Below are 12,879 nucleotides of genomic sequence, written 5' to 3'. Positions count from 1 at the left end.
CGGTTACCAGAAGATGAAATTATAACAATTTTACATCATTTTGATGATAATAAACACTCTTCAGCTTCTTCACTCTTAATTCCATACATCTCTAATTATATGTGGGCTTTACTGCTGATCCTGTGAAGCTGTGATTTTTAGACTACACAGTAAACCGAGAAAATACTAAAAACCTAAATAAATACATAAATTATCATGTGCAGATGGACTCAAATGAAATTTAAAAAGAAAAGAGCATGTGTGTGTGTGTATTTGTGTGTGTATGTGTATAAAGAGATTAAACCTCCGCCTATTCAAATGCCTCAAATTACCCCACACGTCCCTTCCCCCTTCTCTCACTCTCCTTTTCATATTTCTGCCCCCTTTTGTACCTCATCCCATTCAGACACACACACACACACACACACACACACACACACACACACACACACACACGCAAGGCGAATATCAATTGGATGGGGGAGGGATTTCACTGAGGAGGATGAAAAAAGGCAGGGAGCAGGTGAACACGAGGTGGTGGTTTGTGTGTTTCTTAGAAAGAAGAGGACCCACAACCCCCCCCCCCCCCCAAATATGAACAAAGAACCAAACACTTCCTACAAAAAAAACAAACAAGCTAAATAAATCTGAGCCGTTAACTCTGCGCCAAACTAGTTTGTGCGTCTGTGTTGTGTTTCATTAGGCTGTTGGTGGTCACTAATTGGCTGATCTGTGTGTTGTTCCAGTGCAGTTTATGGATGCAGCCTGCTAACATTAGCAGGTAACTTTGCTGTCCAAAATATGGCCACTTCTCAACCAGCGGCCGGCATCACGACGGTTCGATCTATCGATCTGTTTCATTTTAAATGTCACTGAAGGCGTCTCAGGTCCCTCTCGGGAACACGGATGTCTGCAAAAACTTGACTTGCTGGAAGTGCTGGGAGAAATATCAGCTCACCACAGTCAGGAAGGCTCCTTTTTGAGATGTGGTGGTGTGTGGAGCTAAGCTAAATAAAGCAGGTTGCTCATAAAGATGTCAAAGTGTGCTGTTTGGACGGTAACAGATTTATTTTAGATCTGATGTTGCTGTGCAGCAGAAATCGAAAGGACGAAATATTTGAAACAAAGTGCTCTGACTTGCTTCTCTGACCCATTTTTCTGTAGAAAGACTGAATTTTCTACCATTTGGTGCTTGGTGGGTGGTATTTTCAGACTGCCTAGAAATTTCACCAGGATGCTGAAGTATCCTTGAGCAGTGACTCATCATCCACGGAGGACAACATCCTGCCTCACTCGCTCGAGCTATCAGAAAATCTGCCTCATGACTGGAAACTGGAGCCGCTGACGCGATAAGACGTTTCCAGTCCAAACAGCCAGACTCTCTAGGCAGCTCCCAGGTGTACATGGGAGCAAGAGTATCACGCTGTGCTTTCCATTACATTACTATGGTGCACACAGTGTAACGCAATAATAAGGCATGCTGAGGTAATGTGCATGTGCACAGACCTCATAAGAGAGAGGCACGGCACTCAAACAATCCTGCAACTCAAACACTTTAAATGTTTTTAAATCAGATTTTATCGGTGATTCTATACATGCATTTTTAATGTCCAGGTGACCGTTAACTTTTAAAAGTTTAATGCAGATAATGCTCAAAAATAACTGCCCAAATAAGCGCCCGGCGTTTCAAGGTGGGTGCAGAGTGGCCAGACTTCCCTCTGGAATGGAGGAGGCTGGAACACTGCACACTACAGTGTGTATGGGACGTTTTTACAGTACACACACACACACACACACACACACACACACACACAGGTGATGATTGCTACAGTATGATGTATGATCTGTAAATTCTTGTCTCTGCTAAATTAAGAGCCGCTTGCTGCTGAGTAGAAAAACAAGCATCTACACACCACGGCGCTATTTTTACTTCAACACACGCAAACACAAAAAACAGGAGAAGGCCAATTATGAGCAGACCACCTATACTTCCCAGTGTTAGTGCGTTACGTCAGCTTATATTCTTGTGTGGAGATCCTCCGGCTGCTGGTGCTCACCGTCCTCTGCGGTGAGTGGGAGGGTTTGCGTGGGCTCGAGCAGCTTCGCCCACAAACTCGGAGCTGCTGCTCCACACTACTCACACTGAGTCTGCAGTTCAGAGAGGAGCGCAATATTCATATACCTGGTACGAAGTTGCTCACTGCACATTGTGCAGTTTCTATTAATGAGCATTGGAGTACTCTGTGTATACATGTATATATGAGGGGTTTTATAAGTTTGTTTTTTTTGTTTTTCGGTGTGTGTTTATGTGCACTGCTGCTGTGCAACACAGGAATTTCCCCTCGGGGATGAAATAAAGTACCGGTACTCTATCTATATCTATTATTCCACAGCTCATGAAAACAGCATCTGCAGAGATCCCACAGCAAGCAGGGAAATCGGCGTGGCGCTTCAGAGGGAGGTTAAAATCACAGATGCCGACAGGAAATACAGAAACACTGGTTTGGGGTCCACGGATGCAAAGGAAGCGGTGCCTTCTCCTTCTTTAGTGGGAGATCAAAATATGAGTAAATGATCCTGATCTCAGGTTCATTTTGCCACCCTCCTAAAATAATGACCCAATCATTTTTAACAAATTTTATTTTTGCCTAAATCATCATATTTTCAATGTTTGGTTCAGTTTTTTTGTCTTTTATGAAAAACCTGAAAAAAAATCATTATTTTAAGAGGGTGATGATTTAAAAAAATGTATGAAATTCCTGAAAGCCTGATTAAAATCTGTCAGTCACAGTTTTACAGTTAAATCATTTGTTACAGAGCAGCTGCCTTCAGACTGAGTCACAGCTCCATCACTCTATCAGCATGTTTTATTCTGAAAGGACTAAAGTCAGGATCTTTTATTCTGAAAGAACTGAAGTCAGAAATGTACTTCTTATCAGGTTTTTTTTCCTTGAATTCAAAGTCAGTATTTGCAGTAGTGATTATGGTGTCATTACTGTAAAGAGTGCGATCTTTGTAAACATTATTAACAAATATTACATGCCAACAGGCAGCCTGGTAATGAATTAATGTGGGATATTATTATTGTGCCGTGGGGCTTCAGGGTAATTTCCCTCCACAGCCCACAGTGTTTCTTTTTACATTGAACATAAAAAAGCAGAGATAAGCAGGCAGTAATATGAAATATCATGACCTAAATGTAAGGCATAAGGATTATTTAAGCTATGAATCACTTTAAAATGGAAAAATATCACTTTAAATGCCCCTTCTTTAAAGTAATGATGATAAAAAAGAACTATGCAGCTGTTATTTGAGATGGTTTAAATACTCAGGTGAGAATATGAGTAGAGTGAAGAAGAACAGGAAGTAGAGTCCTGAAGGACAGAGGCAGAGGACTCTGATGCTAACAGTAACAGAGGGCTCGCCCTCATCCTGCTGTCTGCTGTGTGCTTCACTGCAGACGTGCGCTCCTGAGCGTCACCGCTGGTCGGTGGGTCTGTCACGCTCGAGCCTCTGCAGCTACGTAAAAAATGTGCCCGTCCAACCGAACAGCGACCAGTGCTCGGCTCGATCCAGATTAAAGATCTCAGATACAAATAAAGGCATTCAAATAAAACGCTGTTCACGGGCAGAGCTCTGACTCTGCGGTGACCAGAAAGAAGCAGCAGAAGAAACCAAGCATGAGGTAGAATAAGTTAAGTGCTCAGGATCACCCTCTTAATGTTTTCCTTATTTTGACAACTTCCACTTATTTGGAAAATTAAAGGCGAACAAATGCAGAAACCTGTCAACACGACCAAGAAAACAACCAGTGTTTTTTTTTTTTTTTGGCCATAAAAGTCTCAACTCACTGGGTGACTTTAGGTTTATAGACAGAGAGTATACTTTTCTCCAAACTGTAGATGAATTTATTCATTCTCTACTCGTGTAGCTGCTGCAGCTCACAAATACAAGAACAGGTGATCATGCAGGCAGCCTGCTCCGGGGCAGAGAGGACTACATGTACCCACTCACACTCACACAGATGATCACATACCTCCCAGAAAGAGGAGAGCTGCTGCTCCATCTACCTTAAAAGTGCCTCCATCCGTTGGTCTGCGCTGCTGTAAAAGCATCACTCTGACTGGAGGAAATGAAGGCCTCGGTCCCTGATTTTTAACTTTTGTCTTTCTCCATCTGCTGAGTACCACGTTGGACTGACAGCATTAGAGAGCTCAAAGTGCTCCAGGACTGGGAGGCACTTTATATTCTGACATGAACCCAATAAAACTTTACTTTACGCAGACTTTACTTGGGTCGGCTTATATTTTATCACAAACTTTAACAGACTTTTTGTTTTGTTTTTTTAGGTTTATGATCAGTGACAGCTGAATAATCCCCTTACTCTGATTCTGAAATAACTCTTTGCAAACATCTACTTCATGAACAGGAGACGAGACAAATTATCGGAGAGTTCCTCAACCAGAATCCCACAAACAGTGTTGCAGAGGTGATGAAGCTCTAACACAGACACACTGAAAGGAGTGCAGACCCGTGTTTGCTACCTTTGTGTGTCCCTGTCAGGTGCTGACCGCTGCTGCTGTTTTGCAGGTCTCGGAAGTTATTCAGCAGCCTCTCCAGAACGTCTTTTGTCTCGTGGACTCCCGCTCCTCTGTCGTGGAGTACAGCTGCTGACAGCGGCTCTTGTTCTGCTCTAGAGATGTGATGTGAGCTGGAGGGCCGCTCTAACCACAACCTGCAGCAGGTGCAGACCTGGTGCAGCTACAGAGGCTGCAGAGCAGAACGACGACTCTGCAGTTCACAGAGTGAGGCAGCTCCCTCACTAAAGACACAGCAGATTAATGCTGTTACTTACTGTCACATAGGACATAAAGTATGACTGAATAATTAATAACAAGAAAGCACAGGTGTGCCTACTGAACCGCTTGCTGACTCAAACAGAGGCACAATAATCAGAAAATCAGACGTTCACTGATATGAAAACATGTTATGGAAATAATTCTTATGCATTACTGTGAAGACTGGACACTTTCTGAAAAGCTTTTGACTGCACAGTTTTGCAGATTTAGTTAACACCTTTCTAGAGTGCTGTACCAGTTCACACAGAGCTGTCTTTGAAGGATAAGAATAGCAGGGTTGCAGCGCAGACAGTGCAGATAGACAGGCCCTGTGGCTTAGGAGCACGTAATGAGCAGATCCAGAAAGACAGCTACAACAGGTTTCCTGCAGACAGGATCCAAAGATAAAGTAGGGGCTCCACAGAGTGATTAGAAAGTGCAGGAGGGTCACCAAAATGAACAATCTTGGGAATATGCTGTGGAATAAAGATCAGCACTGTGGGCTTTAAGCCTTCTGTGGTTAGATTAACACAGTGTTAATATTTAGTTACTGCAGCGATACCTCTGGTACCTCAAATTCAGCCAAAAATATATTTTAGAGCAACATCTGTCCAAGCTTTATCCCAATAAAACACAACCAATCTCCTACCATCACATTCAGTCCAGCTCTGCGCGCTTTAATGGCAGCAGCACTGTGTGAACAGTGCATATAAATAAAACTGGGATTGATGGGAGGAATAAAAATATGATGTCAGATCTCCATCTCAGTTTAACATTTCGCTCTGAGTCCCATTGATGTTACCACTGCACAGACCTACACACCTGCCTACACACACACACACACACACACACCTGCCCACACTCCCTCACACACTCTGTCATGTCCTGCAGTGCCAGCACAAACCACAGGTTAATGCATTCATACAGGATGCAGTTGCAAACAGCATTTAGGGAACGTGCATTAACGAGCGTACAAAACTGCACTTTCTGCCAACTCATTTTGCACAACTGATAGTTTGTTTATAAAATTGTTACAATAAAAAAATGATGTGGAGTGAAAAAACTCAACAGCTGCACCCTTTTGGAAGAGAAGAGAAGAGAAAGAGCTTTATTTGTCACATACATATACATGCAGTGAGATTCATTCTCTGCATTTAACCCATCACAGACATGGAGTATGTAGTACACACAGCACAGCATGGAGCAGGGGGCAGCCAAGGGGCGCCCGGGGAGCAACCTGGGGGGGGGGGGGGGGTGGCCTTGCTCAGGGACCCACAAGGATGCCAGCCCGAGGATTTGAACCAGGGTCCTCTCAGTGATGAACCCTCTTCTTCTCCCTCTTCTTCTCCCCTAGGCCACCACTCCCCTAGTGGGCTAATGCTCAGCATGCTTACATGTTTGTACACCTGGCACCTTAAAAACATGTAACATTTAAAATCTAAGAAAATCCACACACTTAACATAATCCAGTAATACACAGATGAACGATGTTAACAGTGGCACAGACACCACAGTGGGGCTGCACACAGGAAGACAGAGAAGAGTGAGACACTGGGGGGGTTATTACCCAGTTCCAGCATGAAGAGAAAGCAGTGCGTATATAATATATGTTGATCATCTCTACACAGTGGGGTAGTTAGTGGGGTTAGGTTAATTGGTCACTCTAAATTGTCCACAGGTGTGACTATGAGGGTGAATGGTTGTCTGTCTCTCTGTGTTGGCCCTGTGACAGGCTGGTGACCTGTACAGGTGTACCCTGCCTCTCGCCCTATGACAGCTGGGATAGGCTCCGGCCCCCCCCGTGACCCTGAAAAGGATAAGTGGAAGAGGATGGATGGATAGATGGATGGATAGATGTTTAGAGCAGGCAGGTCATTGAGCATGTAACAGGTTGCATGTCATTGTCTGCTTTTCGAAGGAACTTCTGGCAAAAGCATGACGGTCAAAACACCCAGCGTACAGAGGAAAACGAGGCACTGAGAGTATCAAAAGTGCTTCCTCAGACATCTACTGCATTTAAACAAGGAGAAATGCACACTACACAAAACAAACCCTGTTTTTCTGATGCTCTGAGGTTGTGTAAACACCACAATCACAATCATATATACAGTGTTTTTTCCTGGCTCAAAATGAGCCTTGGAAGGTGAGCAGGCAAATATTTAAAGTAATGTAATGAGCCTGTGTTATCTTACTTAACAGAAGATGATAGATTTTCCTGATATTTCTGCTTTATGCCACGACATCACAGTGACTCAGTGGTGAGCACTGTGCAGAGCCCTCTCTGCATGTCCTCCCTGTGCTCGTGCAGGTTTGCTCCTTTTCTGAACTGAACTGAACAAAACTCCTTTAAGAAAAATGTTATTGGTCCCAGAGGGAAATTCATAATTGTCACTATACAAAGAACAATGAAATTCTATGGGCACCTTCTCCATATAATAAAATAAAAGGATATAAATGATAAAAGAAAAATATGCAATCTAAAAGATAAACAGGGCACAGCATGCATATGGTGCAGAGTGTTCATAAAACTGCTAAAGTTATGCAATATTACAGCTGTTTGCAGTGTGGTAGTTATAACGTGAGCTTCTTCCTCTCGAGTTTTGCTTCATGGTTAAACATATTTTACATGTTTGATTATCCTTCAAATGCCAAAAACTGAAACTGTGTGTGTTATATCTCACACACAGTTTCAGCATTTTTAAACAATTTAAAGGAAGCTAATATGCTTTTCCTCATTTCCTGCCATTTACAAACTATTACAGCAGTGGCTGATTGCTGATTTGTTTGATTTGCATATTTTACATATATTCACCACAAACTATTGAGCTCATTTAAACTGTGCTATAACAGAGAGAGCGTGTGAAAGTCGGATCACAGCAGCAGACGCTGAGATCGCCATTATTAACGAGTTAATGAGGCCAATTAACTGTCAAGCATAACGAGAGTGATGGGAACAGGAATCAGAAACCCACTGGGTTTCGGGTGAGCAACTGCGTGGGTTAAGAGGGTATTTTCACTGCGCGCGCGCACACACACACACACACACACAGATAAACACAATCTGCTGCAGCTGAAGCAAATCACCGCTAACAGCAAGCAGCCTCTGTTTTGGATCCATCACAATGAAGCTCCATCAGAGACATCACAGAATGACTGAGGCAGCTCTTTACAAACAGGACATATTTTTAAGGCGTGCAGATGCTTTTACATTGATTTCTAGCTCTGTAAATAGAAGATCTCAGGTTTTATTTTCATTTGGAAACAGGAAACCTGCACTGCCACCTCAGCAGTATGCATTTCATATATCTTTCGTCATTCAGGCCATCCATTCACAAATTTTGTCACACTACAGAGAGACGAGCCATGCATATTCAGATTTGTTTATTTGGCCTGTCATCAGGAAGCCCAGTCATCCTGCAGCTACAGTACAGCTATTGATTAAACACTGCATTATCCATTCAGAACACTGCAAACCTCAGCTGATTAGATTTGGACCTCCACACTACACTACATTAACACCTATTGCAATAAGCTGAACGTCAGGACTCTTTCTGTGGTCCTTCCTCTGAGACTGAGGGAGCTTCACAAGTGGCTGTAACGGCTCCTCCCCTCCATCTCAGTCAGGTTTTTTCCAACAGAGAGAGAAAGATGGAGAAAGAGGAGAAAGATAAATGGAGGGAAAGTGTTTAAGAAATGGGATGTCCTTCTCTCTCCAAAGAGTAGACAGCAGCTGTTAATGTGCAGAAAAGATAATAGTTTAAAAAGGAAACGTCTGCCATCTGATTACTGACGCTTCAACACCGACTGAAGTGTCCCACTTCTGACCCCTCAGTCTCTGTCCCCTGCTGCATTGTAGCAGTTTGAGCCGGTCACTTTGTCTTTTTTAAATGAGACTGTCGGTCACCTGAAGCCCTCAGGCTCCCCGGTTGATGTTATCCCACCTCGGCTTTTTAAAGAGGCTTTTCCTGTATTAGGCCCAGCTGTTCTTGCCCTTATTAACAGCAGCCTGTCCTCTGGTGCGGTTCCTGATTCTTTTAAGCATGCAACAGTGTTACCACTGATTAAAAAACCTGGACTGGATTCCACTGTGCTGTCTAATTTTACGCCTATTTCGAGGCTTCCATTTCTCTCTAAAATTCTGGAAAAGGTCGTGTATAGCCAGGTGAAAGCCTTTTTAGGCGTAAATGATATCGTTGAGGTCTTTCAGTCTGGCTTCAAGCCTCTTCATAGCACTGAGTCTGCCTTGCTAAGGGTTTTTAATGACATTTTCCTGGCCACAGATGTGGGTGACTGTGTGATTTTACTTCTTTCAGATCTGACAGCTGCTTTTGATACAGTGGACCACAATATTTTAATATCTGGTCTCGAGCAGTGTACAGGTTCAGGCCACAGCGCTTGAGTGGTTTAGGTCCTACTTGACCCAGAGAACTTTTACTGTCTGCTTAAATGATTTTAAATCTTCCTGTGCTCCTTTGTGGTGTGGGGTTCAATTCTTGGACCATTGCTGTTTTCTCTATATTTGTTGCCCCTTGGTTCTATTCTCAGAAAGCATAAAATTGCTTTCCACTGTTTTGCCGACGATACCCAGATTTACATGCCCCTAAAACACAGAGATGCAAACTCCATACAGACCTTGACAAAGTGTCTCGATGAAGTCAAAGCTTGGTTGGCTTTGAACTTCCTGCATTTTAATGAAAATAAGACGGAGGCGATCGTTTTTGGTTCAGTCGTCACTGGGGTGCCAACTTCTGTGGATCTGGGTCCTCTATCCCAGTATGTAAAACCCATGGTCACAAATCTGGGAGTTAAGATGGGTGAGAGTCTTAGGTTGGAGGGTCAGATCACTGCTGTGGTGAAATCCAGTTTCTTTCACCTGAGACAGCTCGCCAAGATTAAAACCATCTTGTTGAAAAATCATCTTGAAGCAGTAATCCACGCCTTTGTTACGTCCCGGCTGGATTACTGTAACTCTTTGTATATTGGTGTAAACCAGTCCTCATTGGCTCGTCTTCAGCTGGTCCAGAATGCCGCCGCACGGCTTTTGACTGGAACACGTAAGAGGGAGCACATTACCCCTGTTTTATCTTCATTGCACTGGTTGCCTGTTTATTTTAGAGTTCATTTTTAAAATCCTTTTATTTGTTTTTAAGCCTTTAAATGGCCTCGCCCCATCGTACCTCTCCGAGTTACTGCACCTACTCTCCCCTTCCCGCTCGCTCAGATCAGCTGATAAACTGCTCTTGGACGTGCCGAGGACTCAGAGGAAGCTTAGGGGGGACAGAGCCTTTGGGGTGGCAGCCCCTAAACTATGGAACTCGCTGCCATTGCATATCAGACAGGCCTCCTCACTGACAACTTTTAAAACCTCTCTTAAGACCCACTTATTTCACCTGGCTTTTGACCAGGTTTGAGATGCTGATTTTAGTTGTGTATTTATTTTGCATTTTATTTTACTTAGTTATTTTATACTGTTTTATTATTTGATTCATGATAAACTATGTATGTTATTGTTGCTTTTATCCTGTGTGTTTTTTTTAGCTGCACTTCCCTTGTGTACTGTTGTCTTGTTTTCCTTGTTCAGCGCTTGCTGTTTTTAAAGAGCTTGATAAATAAAATTGGCTTGACTGTGGAAATACTGAGGAGTCATGGCCTAACATAATGTAGCTGGCAACAAAACGGACAGTTTGTTTAAAACTAAACCCTTGCTAGATACTATGTAGCACCAGTATAACCACACAAAGAAACAAAGGCACTTTGTCTTCAGGTAAAGTTTATATTTGAGCACAATGGCAAAAACCAAACTCTAAACAATAAGCTGTATTTTATCAGACGTGCAGCACTTCTGTCCTCCCTTAAAAACTATTTCTTAACCTTTGTTCATACAAGTTCATCAACACTGAGACTCATTTACAGAGAAGACTGATTATTGACAGTTAAGTCACAGTATGAACGATTTAACCAGAATAAAGTCAGTAAGTTTAATGTTCAGGTGATTTCACTACTGTTCTACAGACTAATAATAACCATAACTATGGAGCCATTTACACCAACAGCTACGACATTAAAACTACAAGCAGGTGAAGTGATCATCAGTGATAATCTGTCACAGTCCGGATGAGTTTTCATCTGTTTGTGTGTTTTATTGTTATTCTTGTGTTTCTTATATTCAGGCCCCTCTTCTGTGGAACCAGCTCCCAGCTTGGATTCAGGAGACAGACACCCTCTCTATTTTTAAGATTAGGCTTAAAACTTTCCTTTATGATCAAGCTTATAGTTAGGGCTGGATCAGGTGACCCTGAACCCTCCCTTAGTTATGCTGCTATAGGCCTAGGCTGCTGGGGGGTTCCCATGATGCACTGTTTCTTCTTCATTCACCTCCTTTTACTCTGTATATACAGATGACCCCCCTCCCTGAGCCTGGCTCTGCTGGAGGTTTCTTCCTGTTAAAAGGGAGTTTTTCCTTCCCACTGCTCACAGGGGGTCGTTCTGATTGTTGAGTTTTCTCTGTATCACTGTAGGGTCTTTACATTACAATATAAAGCACATGGGGGTGACTGTTATTGTGAGCTGGCACTACATAAATGAAACTCACGTCTTCCTCGAGTCTCCAGTATTTCCTTGTCTTTGGCTGCCTCAGTGTTGCCTTCTTGTCTTTCAATGTTTCCTCTTCCTGTTTTATTTAGTGATTTTCGCTTCCTTAAGTGTCTCGCTTCCTTTCCTTGTCTTCCCTCCTCTGGTTCCTTGATTGCATCCACCTGTGTCCTGTACTCCTATTCTTTTGGTTTCTGTTTCATGGATGCTAGTTTGATACATAACATTGTTGCGCACCAAGCACGCTGGTACTGCCAGTGGCTTACACCAACAGGACAATGCACCTCCCCTGGCAGCATGGCTCAAAAACATAACAAGGAGCCCAAACCTGACCTCCAAACTCCCAGATGCATCATGCACCATGCTTGTACATGATCCACAGAGGTCCCACCAGAGACAGAGAAGCCAGCATCCCCACAGGACACCACAGAGGTCCAGTTTCCATGAATCAATGAGTCACAGCAGAGAGCAGCGCTATCGACATGAGGGGGACCTACATATTACTATGTAGGCAGTTGGATTAGTATACGGCTGTGGATGTGCAGGCTATTGCTCTGTTGAAGATACACTGTAATAAAAAAACAAACAATCTTTGAATTATTGAGATTTTTCTTCTCTACAGTAAAAGTATTTCCACAACAGGCAGGCCAATCATTTTACCGTCTGCTCTGATCACCTGACCAATCAGTCCGATTCTGGTCAAAGGGGTGCTGCCCGTGTTAATGACTTTACTCGGGATGCATTTGTTCCCTCACTTCATGCTCCTCGTCTCTTATGAAACACTCTAAAACGATTTAAGCGTCATAAATGATGGCGGGCCTCGATCGATTTTCCAGGTCACACACCAGCACAGGCAGACGAGAACGAGAGAGAGGAAGGGAGAGCGAAGGGGAGGGACGGAGGGATGACCTTCACACATGAGCTGTACGAAGAGGGGAGGGAAGACGGGGGGGGAAGCGAGAGGGGATTGGCCAGCTGTTGCCAGGCAACCGTCACCAGTACAGGAAAGCGGGGACACTTTGCTCCAGTTGCCGCTGTCGGATTGACGTCACAACGAGCCGACGAGGTGCATCATAACGATCCGAAAGGGATCCGCCAGGTTTTCCCACGTCACCGGGTCGCACTTCCAAACTCAGGGAAGATCTTTACTCTTCATTGTGTTCCTTTCTCACACACAGTAATGTCCTGACTTACTTACAAAATGCAGCTTACGAAATGAGATGCACTGGGTGTGTTGCTAAAAGGCACACTGTCAGTGCTTTGTAAGCCTGCTTTAGGGCCGGATTTACTGTCTGATTGGGGCAAATTATCAAAAAAAGTGCCACTGTGAGAGGAAAGTAGATGGGATCAGTGATCTGCTAACACAGACTCAGCCAGTTCATTTCTCTAATGACCGACTCAAGCTACCAACAGCAGGAAGTGATCGGTTTGAGCGCGAGCGACTAATCTGCTAACCAAAATATTACAGTGT

General features: G+C 43.5%; 1 protein-coding gene across 1 annotated transcript in view; it reads right to left on the bottom strand.

Annotated features, from left to right (window-relative positions):
• Positions 1–12,879, bottom strand: part of sptbn4b (spectrin, beta, non-erythrocytic 4b) — a 99,676-nt gene that overhangs the window by 20,215 nt on the left and 66,582 nt on the right. The gene's annotated exons all lie outside the window — the stretch shown is intronic.

This window comes from Archocentrus centrarchus, chromosome 13 (genome assembly GCF_007364275.1).
Source record: "Archocentrus centrarchus isolate MPI-CPG fArcCen1 chromosome 13, fArcCen1, whole genome shotgun sequence".
NCBI classification, from domain to species: domain Eukaryota; kingdom Metazoa; phylum Chordata; class Actinopteri; order Cichliformes; family Cichlidae; genus Archocentrus; species Archocentrus centrarchus.
This window is presented reverse-complemented; position numbering and strand designations above follow the sequence as displayed.